At 44.6% G+C, this 17673-nt stretch overlaps 1 long non-coding RNA gene across 1 annotated transcript in view; it reads right to left on the bottom strand.

The window, feature by feature from the left end:
* Window positions 1-5478: 5478 nt before the first annotated feature.
* Window positions 5479-17673, bottom strand: part of LOC144616257 (uncharacterized) — a 111208-nt gene continuing 99013 nt past the window's right edge. The window contains exon 3 of the long non-coding RNA XR_013555384.2: window positions 5479-5584. This is a non-coding gene — a long non-coding RNA (uncharacterized LOC144616257). The remainder of the gene's footprint in view (window positions 5585-17673) is intronic.

Here is a 17673-nt window from a genome sequence, read left to right as displayed (position 1 = left end):
ATTGTATTAAATGCCTCCTATAAAAATAAATCTTCTCTGAGTAAAGGGGTCTGAAGTTTGTGGTTTTTAATTGACTTCTATGGAGTTATGCAATTTTTCATTATCAAGAATGGGTCTCTTGATGGATCACCTCAATTATTTACAGTGTTTCTTACCCTGTGATGAAAAATGTGGCTTAAAAATGGTGATATGAACGGAAAGAAAATCTAGCTTGAATGCTAGGGGAAAGCTTGTCTGTTCTTTAGCGTCTGCTAGAATAAGAAGCAATAATCCTAAACAAGACAGCAGTAGGATGTCCAGGGAAACTAGACCTACCCCCCCCCCTCCCCCCCCCACACACACACACATACACAGAAGGTAAATAACGTAGACAGAAAGAAATTATTCACAGTAGTACAGAGCCAAGTAAAACTCGTTCCCTTTCTAGCTGGTGCACTTTAATTACATATATGTTAATCAGCACAGATAGCCCGGGGGTCTCAACAGGGCCAACCACCAAACCCTCCAGTATCCTAAGGAAGGAAAACCTCCCCTTTCCTGCTTTGCGAATCCAGGAAATTAATTTACACACCTCAGAGTTCATCTTAACAAGGCTGCCCTCAGTAGGTCTCCTTCAGACCCAGATGATTTCTTTCAATTACAACCCATGATGTTTTGCTACAATATTAATTACATTAATTAGAACCGTTGCCCAAAAGGTTTTAGGATTGTAATTGTACCTAGTTCTACCTTGAGCATTGATCCAATCAGTACTTTAAAAGATAAAGAAAACTCTGACAAACGGGAATCTGTTCAAGGGAGACAACGTTCCATCCTATCTACTTCGTTGAAAATGCTCTCAAATTTTCAACGAATTTTTTTAGCGTGCTTTGTGTTCGAGTGCCTCCTTTATATTGATTCCTATCCTGGCTGGCTCTAAAAACTTTTGCCTCGGTGCTGAAACTCAGGTCTGAGCCATATTGCCTGAGGTTTTCTACACTCACGCGAGCCACTTAACTCACCAGTGGCCTGCTGGAGGTAGTTCCATCATTCATAAGTGTCCACAGTAAATTCACACACGGGATATGAAAAAGGGGCCGTAAAAATTGACGTTAATTTGAAAAGCCCCTCTGAGTCCATAAAAGTAAACACACGGGTTTCTGCAGAAAGAACAAAAGGTGTTCCCTATATTCTAGGAGCAAAGACGTAGCTGAAGAGGAACTGAATTTAAAATGTTTAAAGAGATTGCAAGACCAACTTCCTTTTTTGGTTTAAGTTTAGTATTTATTTTGAAGGGGGGAGGGGCAGAGAGAGAGAGAGAGAGAGAGGGAGAGAGAGAGAGAATCCCTACTCCGGCTTCTTGCCGTCAGCGCGGAGCCGGATGAGGGACTTGAACCCACCATCCCTGACATCACGGCCTGAGCCAAAACCAAGAGTTGGACGCTTCACTGACCGAGCCACCCAGGCGCCCCTGCAAGCCCAATTTTCTGTGCCAATAAGAATTTTTTCCAATAAGAAATCTCACAGTTTAGGAAGGAATTTTCTGAGAGATTCATTACATAAGCATTGGCAAAATATGCAAATTCCTAGTGGAACAAGATGCCGTTATTTCCTCAAGTTACGGTTTCTCAATTCTTCGTGATACAAGGTGAATTTTAGCACTTTTGATGTGCATATTGAGTTCACGTGTTGAAATTTTATCTTTTATTACAAAGTTTAATTTCCAATGGAAGAATTGCAATCTACATACAATGCCTCATGCAAATTCGTACATTTTAGCATGTTTCTTAAATTTTATTTAAATATTGTCTTAAATGTTTTAAATATCACCTTAAATATTTTAAGCATTTTCTAAAACATTTGCTATTTCCTTCACAAACTTAGGCAGTCCATTGAGAGACTGTAGTTGTGTGTATGTCTCTGTGTGTGTTCACCTAAAAATAGTTAATGAACACACGGAAGAATAATTTTCAAAAAGGAGTCGCCTTTAAAAAAAAAAATAAGTAAGCCGTATCAACCTTCTTCCATTTTCTCTCTTCTTTAATTCCTAAGATTGAAGATTTCCATAAAAATGCACTCCCTGTTTTCCTGGACAGCTATAAGTCACTCATGTTATGTTTAAGCATAAGCGGGACAGAAAATAAAGCGCAAGGAAATCAATTGTGTTTATCATATGCTAGAATTGGGTTGAAATTCATATGTAACCTGAAGAAAAAAAGAGGGACATACCTATATATGTCAAACCCACAGAGCCCAGGGAACAGATCTAAACTTGTAGACCTGAATTTGACACCTTACGTCAGCAAGAATTCTTGGAAACACTTTTCATGCATATTGACCGTGAGTCGGTGGCCATAGTTAAAACAAGGTAGGCTCCTTGAAGTAGAAGACCGTGTGTGATTCCTCTTTGTGTGTCTCGGGTGCCTAACCAGAGCTTTGTAAAACATGTAGGTTTTTTATTATTTTTTTCATTACGTTTCTTTATTTTTGAGAGTCAGGGAGAGACAGAGCATGAGCAGGGAAGTGGCAGAGAGACAGAGGGAGAGACAGAATCCGAAGCAGGCTCCAGGCTCCGAGCCGTCAGCACGAAGCCCGACGCGGGGCTCGAACTCACGAACCACAAGATCATGACGACTGAGCTGAAGTCGGACGCTCAACCGACTGAGCCACCCAGGCGCCCCTGTAAAATAGGTGTTGACCTGAATGAAGAATGGTCCCCTGGGAGAGTCCCTAGGTCATGCTCTCAGTTATTTCTCGTTGGCCTTTTATCTACACTGAATCACGGCCGCGTCGGACCATCCTATCTAACTGCTTGTGGTCCTATCTCTGAAGCACAGTGGATTTGAAACAAGATTTTATGGTCTCCCCCTAAATCCTTATTGTCTGAGACTCCTCATTGTCTCAGTCAGCTTGGACTGCTGTAACAAAGTACCATAAACCCGATGGCCTAAACAATGGACATTTATTTCTCATGGCTCTGGAGGCTAGGAAGTCCAGATCAAGGTGCCCAGAAGTCACAGCGGTTGCTGGCTGAGCATAGCAATCCACATGCTTCCTTCCGATCTCCGCGGTCACACGTGACACGTGGCCGCCTCCGTAGAGCGGCACCATCAAATGCAAAAAGAACCCGGAGCTAAGCAAGGCTCTCTCCCTGCCTCCATGCCCTGGACATAAAGGTTCTTTGAATGTCATTGCCGACCCATCCTTTTTCTCCTCCACTTCTGGCTGCCCTCAAGCACACATTCAGCCACAACTAGGGTCTTGTCCTGTACATCCTACACAGCAAAGCATGCTTATCTCCCTAGTCTGGACAGTGTAAGGTTGATTTCCTGAGAGTTAAGAAGGGCCTGGGCTCAGGAAGGATACACATGGAACATGGAATATGGGCCCGAGGGAGGGTCACCTGCTCATCCAGCCACGCAGGCTAACTTCCCCACCTGCAGGTAAGGGTTAACCCATCCACATCCCGAACGACATGCTCTTTCATGCTTCCCTTCCTTTGCATATGGTGGTAGCCTTGTCTGCATCCCTTGACCTCTACTCTCAGTGTGGGCTGGCTGTTAAACCCCTCACCATCCTTCGTCTCTCACTACTTCTGCAAAAACTATATGACGCCTCTCTTCCTCACCCCCAAAACATCCACACACACACCCGTGCTATCGTGTAATTATGTTCACATGTCTGTGTTCCCTGTAGATCCCTGATAGCCCGGGAGCTCCAGACCACAAAGTACCAGAAGAACATTCCTATAACGCTCTCTGCCAGCAAATCTAGCAAATTCTTTGCAACTCAAAATTGCGGTTGAGGGGTGTTCATTATTATCTTTTGAAAGCCTTTGGCCGCCTTAAACATGAAAAATAGACAAGCTGTGTGTTCCTGAGGATGAGGAAGTGTGGTCAGCCTCGGGCAGAGAGTTGCAAGGAAAGATTGAGAAGGAGAGGAGAGAGGCAGAGCAGATCTTGTATCCCGAAGAAAATAATAGGACTGACCTAAGCTGGGGTGAGTTAGGACACACCCCTCGAGACGAAAACGTGGGGCAAGGAAGGAGGACCCCACAGGCATAGGCGGGGAAGGGTGTGGGGTGGGAGCAGCAGGCAGGGCGCACTCAGGAAGACTGTAGCATCAGTCTCCGCAGGCGTGCCCTTGGCCTCTGTTCTCATCGATCGGTGAAAGAGGCATGGGATACATCAACCGCAGCAAATGCAGTGAATCCTCACGAGTCAGTTTGGAAAGGACCAGGCTGGCCACCTGAATGGGAAAACCTTGTAGGCATGAAGGTTTCCTTTCCGCTCCTACGATATGGGGCCCCGGAAGTAGACTCATATGACTAGCAACCTGGAATATGTCTGGTGACATACCTCTCATCGTCCAGTGAAGAAGACAGAAGCCTAAAAAGTGGAGGGGTAGAGTCCGATCTAGAACCTGGTTTCTCCATCTCTAATCCAGCACCACAGCCTCATATGGATGGGTTATTTTCCAGTTTCCTCTTACTTACGTGGTTTCTCTTGGTCTATATATATTCTAGTCTACAATTTGCCTCATGCTCAGTCCTAAGAAGCTGGGGTCCAAATCGTAAGCAAATAATCATTAGAGGTAGGTCTGGTCTGTCTGCCTTTAAAAAAATTTTTAATGTTTATTAAAGAGCATGAGTGGGGGAGGGGTGGAGAAGGAGGGAGACAGAGAATCCGAAGCAGGCTCCAGGCTCTGAGCTGTCAGCACAGAGCCCGACTCTGGCCTGAACTCACAAACTGCCAGATCATGACCTGAGCCGAAGTTGGACGCTTAACCGACTGAGCCACCCAGGCGCCCCTGTCTGCCTTTTAAAATAAAAAAAACAGAGGTAATGTACTTTTATAACAAGCATCAAGTATTTCAAAATTCTTTGACAAAAAAGCACAGGCAATTCAATGGACAAAGGACAGTCTTTTCAACAGAAGATTCTGGAACAATTGGATGTCCAAATGCAAAAACTGAACTTCGACAGACATCTTAGACCTTTCACAGAGATTAATTCAGAACGGATCTTAGACCTAAATGTAGGTACGAAAGGGTTAAACTTCTAGAGGGAGATGTAGAAGAAAATCTTTGTGACTTTGGGTCTAGTGATGAATTTTTAGATACAGCTCCAAACGCATGAAAGAATTTAACCCTATGTTATCACCTGCAATTCTAGCTACTACATCTTTGTGGCCAGAACCCCCTCCAGTCTACAGGGCCAGCGTGGTGTGGCGAAGGGTCACAGACTGACGGGCTCAGAGCTCCACAACCTGCTATATTCCCTCAGGCAAGCAACTTTTCCAGGTTCCAATGGCCTCATCTGTAAAATGGCTGTATATTAATAATTACCTAGCGCAGAGGGGGCTTGAAAGATACAAAGAAAGTAACATAGATGAAAATATTTTAGAACAATGGTTATTACTTAGGTATATATAAAATTATCTTGAGAGATGTTTCACTTTTCGAGTCCTGACTTCACCCGTCCCTCCCTCTTACCACTGAGACTCTGATTGATCCGGTGTGGGGTAGGACCCACGAACCTGTCTTGTAGCTTCTCCCTGATGAATCTGAGGCAAGTCTCCGGGGAACCTCACTTTGAGAAATCATTCTGTAAAATATAAGATGTTACAGAGCCTTAGGCTGTTATGACACACATGGTTTATTTCTCCTACTTTTGGACATCACTTTTCCAATTTTGCAGGCGCTCCGATCAAGTGAGGCAGAGAGGTTGATATAACATCAACAGAAGGTCATGGCAAAAATATCCAGTGGGAGAAAGGAAGTCAGTACCGATAGGGGATGCCTCTGAAGGGGAGCTGCTTTGAAAATGAGACCGTGGCGTGGTCCCTGAGACAAGTCTGCCATCAAGATGCTGAGTCCTCCCTACTCTTATTTGAATCTTTCTTTGAGTCAAAACATTCGTGACAACCCTTGCTTTACCTAGTGTGTTAAATCTTAAATTTTCTGAAGAAAGGCATACAAGCAGGAAGACATTTTCTCACCCTCTCACAGGTCATGCCAAATCATTACATTCTCTCATTATATCAATGTGGTGAGCTAAAGACTGTTCGGAAAGGAGAGCCTGGGTGGCTCAGTCGACTGAGCACCCGACTGATCAGGTCATGATCTCACGGTTCATGAGTTCGAGCCCCGCACTGGGCTCTGTGCTGACAGTTCAGAGCCTGGAGCCTGCTATGGATTCTGTGTCTCCCTCTCTCCTTGTCCCTCCCCCACTCGTGCTCTGTCTCTCTCTCTGTCTCTCCCTCCCTCTCTCTCTCTCTCTCTCAAAAATAAATAAACATTAAAAAGCTAAAAACAAAAAGAATGTTCGGAGAAGCCATGCCTGTTCAGGCAGCAATGAGTAATAATATCTTAATATTATTTAATTAATATATTTGCATTAATGTAATAATTATTTTAATGGGTGAACAAATTTAGAGAAAGAATATTTCATTTCCCCCAGTATATTATATCACCCTAAGGATGACCGATAACATGATGTAGGAAACTGGTCTTTCTCCAACCGCTGTGCTTACCTTAGAGCTGTCCTCATTGATAGCTATCAAATGTTAAAATACCGTACGCGTGTAAAATCGGGGTAGAGTACAATGGTACCTTAGTTTCATATAACAGATTTCTCCTTAGTGGAATTGTATATGATTTTTATGGATTTGAAAGCAGTGGAGAGAATAACTTTAATTCTTCAAAAGTTGAATGAGAGCTTTATAAAAGGAAACATCAGTAAGTCTGTGGAATTGCGTTCTGAGCTCTGCTGCTTACTGTGTGCTCTCAGGAAAGGTACTTTACCCCTCTGAGCCTTATTTAAACTTTCTTTTATAGGAGGAGGTCTCAATATTTGGCAATAGGAGTCTTTATACGAGTCATGTGTGCAAAGCTCCTACTGTAGAGGGAGGCATGTGAGCCATTGAGTATAATTTAGCTCCTTTCCTCACACCCTTCCTGCCATACTCATCCTGTAAGACCTAAATATGTGCGTGCTCTCTAACCGCAATGAAAATGGGGTTAACAAAAAATGGAGAAGCAAGAAGCATCTGTGCAACCGGGGCCTCAATGTGGATGGCAAAGGATTCGGTAAATGGGCCAACATTTCCGGGAGACCCTGATTTTCAACTTTCTGTATGCAGAAACTATTTTCTGGGTCATTTCTTTCTCTCCAGAATAAGCCAGAGGTACTCTGCGCACAGAAGACACAAGTGGCATAAACAGTGATGGGAAAAAGAAGGGTTTGAGGAAAGATTGGAGTCTGAGGAACAAGAAAGAACCTCAGTGGCAAGAAGGCAGAGGACAACAGAGGATTACGGGAAATTAAGACGTGGGCCTCAACCGCTGTCGACTTCGCTGTTAATATGGTCAAGCAGAATGCTTGTTGGCCTTTTGATCTCTGTTCTGAGACACAGCTAAGCGCTGCCGGACCAAGACAGATACTGAGGGTGCGGTCAGGGGAGGAACCCTACGCACCAATTCCCATAGTCAGTGCTAAATTATCTGGGACCCTAATAACATTCTCCTGGTTGAGAAACAATTTTGAAACCAGAGGTATAACACTGGAGTGATACACAGTAGACCAAGTGGTGTGTAAGAGACAGACTGAGGTTGAAAAGAGCTTCGAATTTGTACATTTCTTCAAGGTTTAGCAAAGTATGCCTTTGATGATATATGTTTAACATACTTTCTGGTAGCTACACTTTGCCATAAACAGAGCCAAGATCAATTCAACAGGGTACAGAGAACAAGGGTTGGGAGTTTGCCGTGTCGATTGCAATACTTTGCTGAATCATAAAGGAAGAATTTTGACGAAAAATCAAATGCCCTCATTTTACTGACAAGGAAACCGAGGCTCGGAAATGAATGTAAAAATGGGCCTCTTGTAAGAAGATGTAAGATAAGGACAGAGTTGCTAGCAAAGCTCAGGCGTTCGAAATCATAGTGTCCTTTACTTTAGTAAGTTCAATAGAGAATACGGTGATTTATATACCCAGCTCCCATTTATCTTGATGCACGCAATTTGTATTTCTTTTTTCTTTCTTGCAGTTCATTTCCCTCTTAAAAAATTTCTGTAAACCCAACCTTTTGGGGTTTTTTTTTGTTGTTTTTTGTTTTTTGTTTTTTGCATTTGTAATTTGAGTACTGAGATCATTCTCAGGAGGGCTATGTTCCTAAGAGAACAAAATTTTTTTTTTTTTTTTTTTTTTAACTCTAGAGATGACTACTCTGGAAAAGAGAAAGGAATCTTTTTATCCAGAGTTATTTCAAAGTGAAAGATCTCATGATCATCCTAGATGATTCCACAAGCAGACTCCAAGGATACCTACCAGAGCCTGGTAAGTCCCGAGTGATCCTATAGGACATTAGGGAGCTTGTCGATTTGTTTACCAATTTGCAGATCTAACGTCGTGGCATGTGAAACACCAGTAAAAAACAATCTCCTGCTTCATTGTTTTAGAGAATACAAAGAAATGCACAATCACCGTGGACCTGTTCACTCTTGCCACGTCTGGTTTTTATTATTATACATAGAAAGAGAATCTTCTGTTCACCAGCATCTATAAAGGGGCTGGTTTCCTCAGCTCCATAGTAATTGTTTAATATTAAATCAGCGCAGTTTTAGGGCATGTTTCTTGGAAACCCTTTGGCATCAGGTGTGGATATCCAGGCAAGATAGCAGCTGTTAATTTTTAGGTTTAGAAAAAAAAAAAAAAAAGATCATGTGCATTTTCTCAAGTCTTAATGGAAACTCTTCACAGTCTAAATAGTCTAACTTGTTGATGGAGTAAAAAAACATCTTCAGTTCTTTCTAGAAACCGCAAACATGCTAAAAATAGAGTTCAACTTTTAAGAGGCAAATTCTTCTAGATTTCTTATGTAGTTTGAGGCTTAGTAGATTGAAATGATTTTAAAATGCTTTAGAAAAAAATCAGGGGTGAAAATAATTACTTCAAACCAGGTCAAATAAGAATAACTGTGACGGGGAGCCGGGGTGACTCAGTCAGTTAAAGGTTCTACTTCAGCTCAGGTCATGATCTCATAGTTCATGAGTTTGAGCCCCGCGTTTGTCTCTGTGCTGACAGCTCACAGCCTGGACCCTGCTTCGGATTCTGTGTCTCCCTCTCTCTCTCTCTGCCCCTCCCCTGCTTGTGCTCTTTCTCTCCTCTCAAAAGTAAAATAAACATGAAAAAAACATTTTTTTTTTATAAGACTATGATAGGTCTCCTAAGCCTTGCAATGTTGTTTCAGGGTATGTTTTAAAAATAAGATTTCCTTTCTGTTCACTGTTACTCCCTGCCAAAGACACAGAAGAACTTCTCTGTGAAGCTGTGTTTGGGGGTCGACACCCGATCACCACTCTTTTTAGGAAAAGGGATCATAAAGTGGTCCACTGCGTGATCCCAAGAATGAAATCCTAATACTTGAACTCTGCAGGATTGGGTTGAAGACTGAGAACTTCAGCTGTCTTTCCCTCCAGCAAATTTCTCCTCTCCTCTACCCCCTGTGACCCTAGCCTCCCCGAAATCCCAATCTCCAGGGAGCTGGGGCCTGTTCTTCCTATCACGAACTTTCAGTCTTCTGGAAGCGCTAGAAACATCAAAGAGAATCGCCTTCTCCCACATCCTGCGTGTCTCACACTCTGTGGAATGGACTGCATAGGAGGGGATTGTACACCCTTCGTGGGGTGGGTCCTGCTCATTTCAGAGAATCAGCAAAGGCACTTCCAGACCGGCACGAAGCGTACAAGTGGTCTCTCCACCTCGCACTTGTGTGGCCATTTCTCTTGTCCTGGGGTCCTGATGTCCTGGCATTGCCATCACAGGTCTCGCGTCCCTGAATAATGCTGTGGTGGCCAACGGGCCGACACTTGCCCTCAATGACACCGAAGCTTGTGAGCTTCCATTAATGATTTGCTTTTATGTTAAACACACGGTTCTAGAAACACAAATTTCTGGCATGGCTAACCCTTGCATGACGAGAGTTTGGATAAGCCAGCAAATTTTCCTGCTGACGTTCCTCAAGTTCCATGCCTTCCTGGTGCTATGGGCTGTGTCAGTGATCTGCTGCCCTCTTTTGAATTTTAGGACGCACTGCACCCATAAATAGGGCCTGTTGCCTGAAGGAGCCTCCACTCCCTGTCCTGGGGCAGGTGGAACCTTCTGACTCAGTTTACTGATGCCCAGCAAAGGCTAGTCCAGCGCCATCAGAACACTGTTTTCAGCTTCCCCACCCCCACGAATATGATGTCTTCTGCTGGTGTTCTGGGGGCGAAAGCAAGACCCATCTCCTACAGCCACAAACCAGTCGATGAACGATTGGACATGCTGTTGTGCTTTTGTTTTCGTTTTAATTTTCCTACCTGAATCAAATTTATCACCCAGACCACTGCCCCTTCTGGGCTGATCTATTCATTCCCTGAAATTGCACGCATGAGATTCTCGTGACAAAGAATCTAGAAGAAGACTCGATGTCTGAATCCACTCCATACACCTGCCCGGCTAAACACATCTGTTCTTTGAGGACAACAGCCAGCGGTGGAGGACCTCACAGAGCTGGCTGGGTCACACTGAGATCAGAGGGCCTTGTAGGAAGTTAGACCTGCTGGGCTGGGTACAGCTTACTGGCGCCAGGGTCCCCCTGCCCCCCCTGCTCCCCTCTACCAGCTACGCTCTGCTGTGATTCCATCACCCCCAAACCATCTGCGTGATGCTTCCTTCCCCTGCCCTCCCTAACAGCATCTCCGTCCCCACGTCCTCTGGCCATTACCCCCACTTCCCGTGCCAAACTCATAGATGAAGGAACAGGTGAGGATACGCTCATTAACAATAAAACTAAAGAATCTATTGTCGTCTTTCTTCCAAAACCACAGGCGTTCTTTGGAGAACAAGAAGGCGGCCGCAATGGAGGGTCAGAAAAACCAGGAGGCGACGTCTAAGATTAGGTTCTATGAGGAAGCTGATTTCTGTCCATTGTTCTATGGCAATCTCTCTGCGTGTCTGTCTGCCTCTCTCAAGCTGCTTTGAGCTCCACCCTACCCCCAGAGCCTTCGCAGACCAGATGCTGGAACACCACTCCCCCTGGGCCCCCTCCGGGCCATAGCAGTCCCGTGCTGAGCATGGAGACTTGGAGATGTGGTCCCCCCCCAGCTCATAGTGGGAAAAATGGGCAGCACTGTCTTCTCCCGGGAAGAATACTGAAAGTGCCCTAAAGGTCCAATTAGGCCATTAGGAGATGAAAATGCACCCAAAATACAGGGGCTCTCCCAAACCACTGGGCAAATGGCCCTCTGCTCCACGGCCGGACTCCTGGGTGTGCGGCCTGTGCTTCTGGAAGGGGCCTGCACTTCGGGCAATGCTCTGCCGTCTTGACGGCATTCCTCTTGACATTTCTCACAATTGTTTGAGTAAGGGGCCCACGTTGCCTTTCTGCACTGTGCCCCACGAGTTACGGATCTGCTCCTGCGTCGCATTCAGGGACGGCCCAGTCCTGAGGCATCCTATTTTCCCCCCGGAAATGGTGGGTTGATACAGGTTTATGTTTGGGGGGCGGGGCAGGGGGCATGGAATGCCGCGTGGTAGCCTTGGACCTGATTCGGACTCTTGGCTAGAACGCCTGCTTACTGTAAGGGTAATGCAGCGTGGCTGGCTGGCAGTTACATTTCCAGGGACCGCGGGCTCGGTCAGTTATGGAGAGAGAAAGTGTCCATGGAGAACCGTGTAAAGGGCCTGGAAGGAATCATCACGGCCGGGAAAAAGACACTGAGAAATTCTGCGTGGGGGAGATAGTTCAGTAAAAAGAGAGGTTCACAAGCAAGTCCCAGGGGTGATCCTGTTGTGTCTAGAAGGAAGAGACAAGAAAAACTGTTTCTTCCAGTCTTTTTTTTTTTTCAGCTGAAGCCATGAGGCCCAAGGCACATACATACTCAGCCGATACATTTTCTGTGTCCTACTGTTTACTCTGAATTCTTCCTGAGTCGCTGCACAGAAGCACTACATCAACACAATTTATTTGGTTACGATGCCGCGTCATATCGTATATCTCCTGTTCACGTTCGGGTGACACGGCACTGTGCTTGTGTAGGAGCGTTTTGGGTGCCCATTATCACAATCACTGCCGAATAGCATTTACCGAGTGCCCCCTACCATACTAAGACGCTACAACAGAAGCGGGGGAGGGCACATATAACAGTTTAATAATAGAATAGGAAAAAAAAAAAGAGATACTCTTTCTATTGAATCCAACTTGCAGACAAACAAAACAAAACGAAGAACTACTTGATATTTCCTCTCCATGCCTGCTGTATGGTGGCAAGAAAGACCTCCAAAGCACATAAAGCTCTTATCTTTGTTCATTCCCCCAAGAATAATAGATCAGTCAGAGCTCTGATGCTGTTTTAATAATGCACAATTTACAATTCATTGGTTACCAAGCACTCACAGTGTAATTAACTTTACAGACCTGTTCAGCAAATCCACATGGTTGTGTACAATATGGGGGGAGGGGGCAGGCAGGGGAGGGCAAAGAGAGAAAGTCATCTTGTTTCCTTTCTTTATATCAAAATTGCTGAGTCCTCCGCCAGCTGAGAAGATTGGCAGGCAACCGCTGTGACCGTAGGAAGGCCTGAGTTCGACGTACAATCTCCCCACCAAAAAGTTTTGAACTGGCAAAAACTGTAATCCTTATGGGTACCATGTTCAGTCCCCCGGGAGCATCTCACGAAGGAAGCATGGTGACTAAGCCACAGAGCTATGTCAAGAATCACTCTTTTAGGGGAAAAAAAAAGCTATCTGCCTCTCCGTCTTCTATACTCTTGCGACCAAAATTTAAGCTGCATATAATCACTCCCTCCCTCTCGAAAGTGTGTAGCAAGAGCAGGGGTACCAAGGAGGCAGGGGCTGGGGGAGAGAAGAGACACAGATTCCCTGCCTGCTTTCACAACCCTCCAGAGGGCCATCATTTACTTGAAGGGGCCTCTGGAAATTCACAGAGAATTCTCACAACCAAATAAAATTCACTTGCCGTGTGTCAAAGTATATATCAATGACCTACTTTGTTTTTAAAAGCTCTGTTCTACACCTTTTGGATTTCCCCAACGTACACGTGATGTTTTAGCTTAGAATCCAATTGTCCAAAAAGGAGAATCTGCTTGATGGTTTATTTCTGTCCTTAAAAACAGAACATAAAAAAAAAGAAGGGGCAAATGGGCTCCACATCCCCCTCTTTATTCCAAAAGCCTGTTTTCCTCTTGGTTGTGGCTTCTAAGTCCTCAAATAGGACTCACACACACGTAGGCTGGAGATGCTACATCACCTCCAAGTCGTAACCACTTGGGTTATCATGTCTCATGTAGTATGGAGGCCAAGAACTTGGGCTTCGCAGGCAGACAGACTTGGGTTCAGATCCTGGCTTTGTCACGTGCTCGCTGTTCAGTTTGGAAGAGTCGTCGAACCTCCTGAGGCCTTAGTTTTCCCGTCAATAAAAATAAAATGGAAAGCATTGACCTCACAGACTTATTGAAGGACTGAAGGAGATAATTTGTAGAAAGCGGTCATCATAATGCCTTGTTTTGGGTGGGTATATATAGCAAATGGTCATCATTATTTTGTTGATGTTACTCGGTCGTGGTTAGTCATTTTGTTATGTTTAGCTTTTCGCTCTTTTTAGCAGCCCAGATAACAACCAGAAGAGATGCCGATTAGCGTTGCCTCATTCTGAGCGAGGGTGTTGACACAATGGCCATGCTTTATTGTCTACCACTAGGTCAAATGAGGAAAGTGAGGGTCTATGATCACTTTGAGGGTAGAAATGCCTAAATTCATCCTACTTTGAGTAGCCTGAACTCCCTTTCACTGGAATTCGAAATGGGTTGGTCAACAAAGGTGGGAGATTGTTTCCAGAGAATCAACGATCAAATGGGTGCCTCTCCAAAAGCACAGTAAGTGCCTTCCAGACACAAGATGGAATACAAAGTAAGTTTGGCAACGGAAGAAGGTACTCGGCATAACCAGGGTGTTAGGTCAAGGGACACCCTCCCTTCTAGTAGGCATCCAAGTTAGGGAGGTGGGTGGGTGCATTTATAAAAAGAATGGAAGTCCCTGAGAGTAAGAGGGGGGCATGCATGCAACATAATCGCGCATGTATGTTAAGGGTTTAATATTCCCTGGATACTCTTCTAAATGATTCACGTGTATTAATTCATTTAATTCTGCATGGTTACGATTATGATCACCATTTTATAGCTAAGGAACGTGAGGCACAGAAAGGATGAGTCAAGGTGATGTGAACTTCTTTCACGTAAACCCAAGAGTTGGCTCTACAACTACTTGAGTTACTGCTCAAGACCATCTGGATGGGTATTCTAGTTGGGACTGGGGATGAAATTAACAATGGCTTAAAATATTGTGAGACTGTAAATTATAGCAACCTATAGTTGGAAGCCTGGGAGAGCTGGCGGAATAGCCACAAGCCAGGAGGCTTCTGGGAGGGGATACTCTGAGGAACTAGAGAATAAACAGCCCCCAAGAAGATGCCCAGAGCACTGCTATGGCACTCCAGATCTGTCACTATGGTGACCCATTCAGGGTGTTGAGAAGGGGGGGCGGTTTCTCAAGACCCCATTTAGTAGTAGCCCTTCTTGCTGGGAACCACAAACTGCTCTGTGTCCTTCTGTTTTCGTTGGATGCTTGTGGTTAGGGCAACAGAGATCCATTCAGAATACAAGAAAAGGGGACAGAGCGTTGTGGTAAGGATACTCACAGACTGGAACTGGACCACAAGCTGCAAAACTCTAGAAATTAACACAGCTCCAGGGATCAGCTACTCTCTGTCTCAAAGGCGGCATTATGTCTTTTCTTTCCATGGCTCCTCATTTCTCAGCGTATCTCCACCGTTTTCTTTTCTATCATCAGCCGCCTTTGTTTCATCAATGTTTCCAACCCCCTTAAACACGACCCCCCCATGGCCTCCCCTGACCCTGATTTACCCTGAGCAGCCCCCTTCCCACCATCTGAATATATTTGTTACAATATCTTAGTTCATATTTCCAAGAGAGAAATCTGATGGACTCTGCTTCTCTTTTTCTGAACAGAGTTCTAGGTACGGCCCAGTCCCAGGGCTTCCTGTCCTGTCGTAGGATACCCACTCCTATCCCTACCAGCTGTGGGACGGGTGGGGTCACATGGCATAAAATATGGACGTGGCGGCTGCTCCTTCTTCAGTGGCCCTGGGCAAGACAGCCTCAGTCCCTAGAAACTCTGCCCAAGGCAGGTGTTTCACACCAGGGTGGTGCAGCTCCACGTCTAAGTGTGGATCTGGCCCCAGGACCATGCTTTCAAAGGAACAGCACAGGAGTCTGGATGGAGGCTCTGACCCAGCAGGAAGCTGTCCAGCAACTTGCTCTATAATTTTAGTGTGTATTTCCAAGTTTTTCTGTTTTACCTACTCCTCAACATCTGCTGACCCTCACCAGAGATCCTCAACACACACACACACATACACATACACACACACACACACACACACACACACACACGTGCACACAGTGGGATTTAACATCTCCTGTTCTTGATCAGACCCTGACCTCAGCCTGGCTTTGGATCTGTTCATACTCTTCTTCCTACAGAGCTTTGGTACCTGCTCTGTGTCCTTCCTGGCATCTGACCTCAGCCAAATGTTCTTCGCCTAGTTACTCTCTCCTCAGGGCTAGTACTTTGAAGGAGTTCCCATCTTCTGAACTGCACAATCTATGACAAATGAACAAATAGGTCTTGCTGTGGGCCACATTGGGTAACAGTGTGGGTTACAAGTAATACGGAGCCGATGCCCATCGCCTGTCTGTTGTCAGTTTACTCAACAGCATTTGTCAGTTTGATTTCAGCCAACTTCGCCCAGAGGTGCTAGTCCTTCCCAGTGGCCACTTGTCACTCACACACATCAATTTCTTAAGGTTTGTTTTGGTTTGCGGCAAAAAAAAAAAAAAAAAAAATCTACCAGGCTAAGCTTAATTTCGTTCATTGGATCCTTAAGATTTTCATTCCCATCCCACTCGATCTTTTTGTGGAATTTTTCTTTCCTTTGACCGTATTTTCATGTCCAATCTCTTTCTCCTGTTGGTTTTTCCAGATCGCCTGATAATCGTTTATCTCATGGCAAGTCTCTAATCTACCCATCTGGCCCAGTAGGATATAGTTTATTCTAGCCTTTAGAAAAAAAAAAAATGCTTTCCATATTTCACAGTCACATCTGATGTTTTTTTCCCCCAAGGCAACTTTCAGGGGCATCCTAAGTGTCCCTGGAAATATAAGACCCTGATTTACACTGGGGAGTAGACAAATTCAGTGCCATGGAGGGAAGATGGAGTCTTTTCACAGAAACCACGCATCGCACACAGCTCTAGATGTGAGCACATTAGGACCCCGGTGTGATTTGTAGAGTATTAGGATGACCCATCGCTCCTCAAGAGACGCTTTTGCACATCTTCTAACTCAGTGGTTCTCTATCTCCCGGAGAGGTTCAAAATTATGGATGCCAGACTCCCACCCAGGCCAATTAAGTTAGAACCTCTGGGGTTGGGGTCCAGACATGAGTACATGTTTTTAATTCTCTAGGTGGGTCTAATGTGCAGCCATAGTTGAGAACCCTTCCCTAGTTCAGTGGTTTATAAACTTGGCTGTACTTTGGAATCACTAGGGAACCTTAAACAATACTGATGCCTGGGTCCCACCCTCAGAGATTTTGATCTAATTAGTCTGGGTTTTGGCCTACCCATTGTGATTTTAAAAGCTCCCCAGGTGATTATAATATGCAGCCAAGATTGAGAACCAGTACCTTCATGGATGCCTGAAATTTCAACATTAGGCTCTCTGCTTCTCACCTGAGTTTCTAACTGACACAAAAATATACATGCCCTTGGGTGAAAGATGATGCTTTTCTCAATTATGTATACCTAAGTGTGAATGTGTTCCAGAAGTAATGTTGCTGAATTGAATACAGGACACCGGTTATGTTTGAATTTCAGATAAACAACAAATAATTTTTAGTGTAAGTATATCTCGTGTAATATTTAGACACACTTATTATACTAAAACATTATTCGCTGCTTATCCAGAAGTCAAACTGAACGGGGCAGCCTATATTTTGATTTACTAAATCTGGTTCAGCCTATCCAGAAGGCTTTCTGAGAGCAGGCTGCGGGAGGGGGGCATGGAAAAAGCACAGGGACATAGAGACCCTGACAGGAGGCAAGGAAGACTGTCGAAAGACCACCGAACAAAGCGGGGCTATGCCAAACAGGAAATTATTTGACTTCTCAAACTCATTCAGGTACCTACTGCCACGTCCTTGTAAAAATCAAGAGACTCTCCCCTCCCTTAGCAGCTTGGACAGCAGGCAGAAGGGGCTGAGGACACATTATCCTTCTAGACCTGCCTGCAATGACCCACGGCAGCCAACAGCCATGATCTAGGATCCCCTACCTGCAGGGTCAAGAGCAAGGTACAGGTACAATAAATGGCGAACTTATTCCCTAATGTCCTGAGTTGTGTTTTTTTTTTTTTTTTCCATTTAAAATTCACTACATTTACAATTACAAATTTACAAAAAAATCTAAAGATAGAATTTAATTAAGAACTTAATTAAATTTCGTATAAAATTTAATTATAACCAAAGGTTTCAAAATAGCTGGCTTTGACT

Source organism: Panthera onca, chromosome B2 (genome assembly GCF_046562875.1).
Source record: "Panthera onca isolate mPanOnc1 chromosome B2, mPanOnc1 haplotype 2, whole genome shotgun sequence".
In the NCBI taxonomy this organism is placed as follows: Eukaryota; Metazoa; Chordata; class Mammalia; order Carnivora; family Felidae; genus Panthera; species Panthera onca.
The sequence above is the reverse complement of the archived record's forward strand: the minus strand, read 5'-3'. Positions and strand labels throughout refer to the sequence as shown.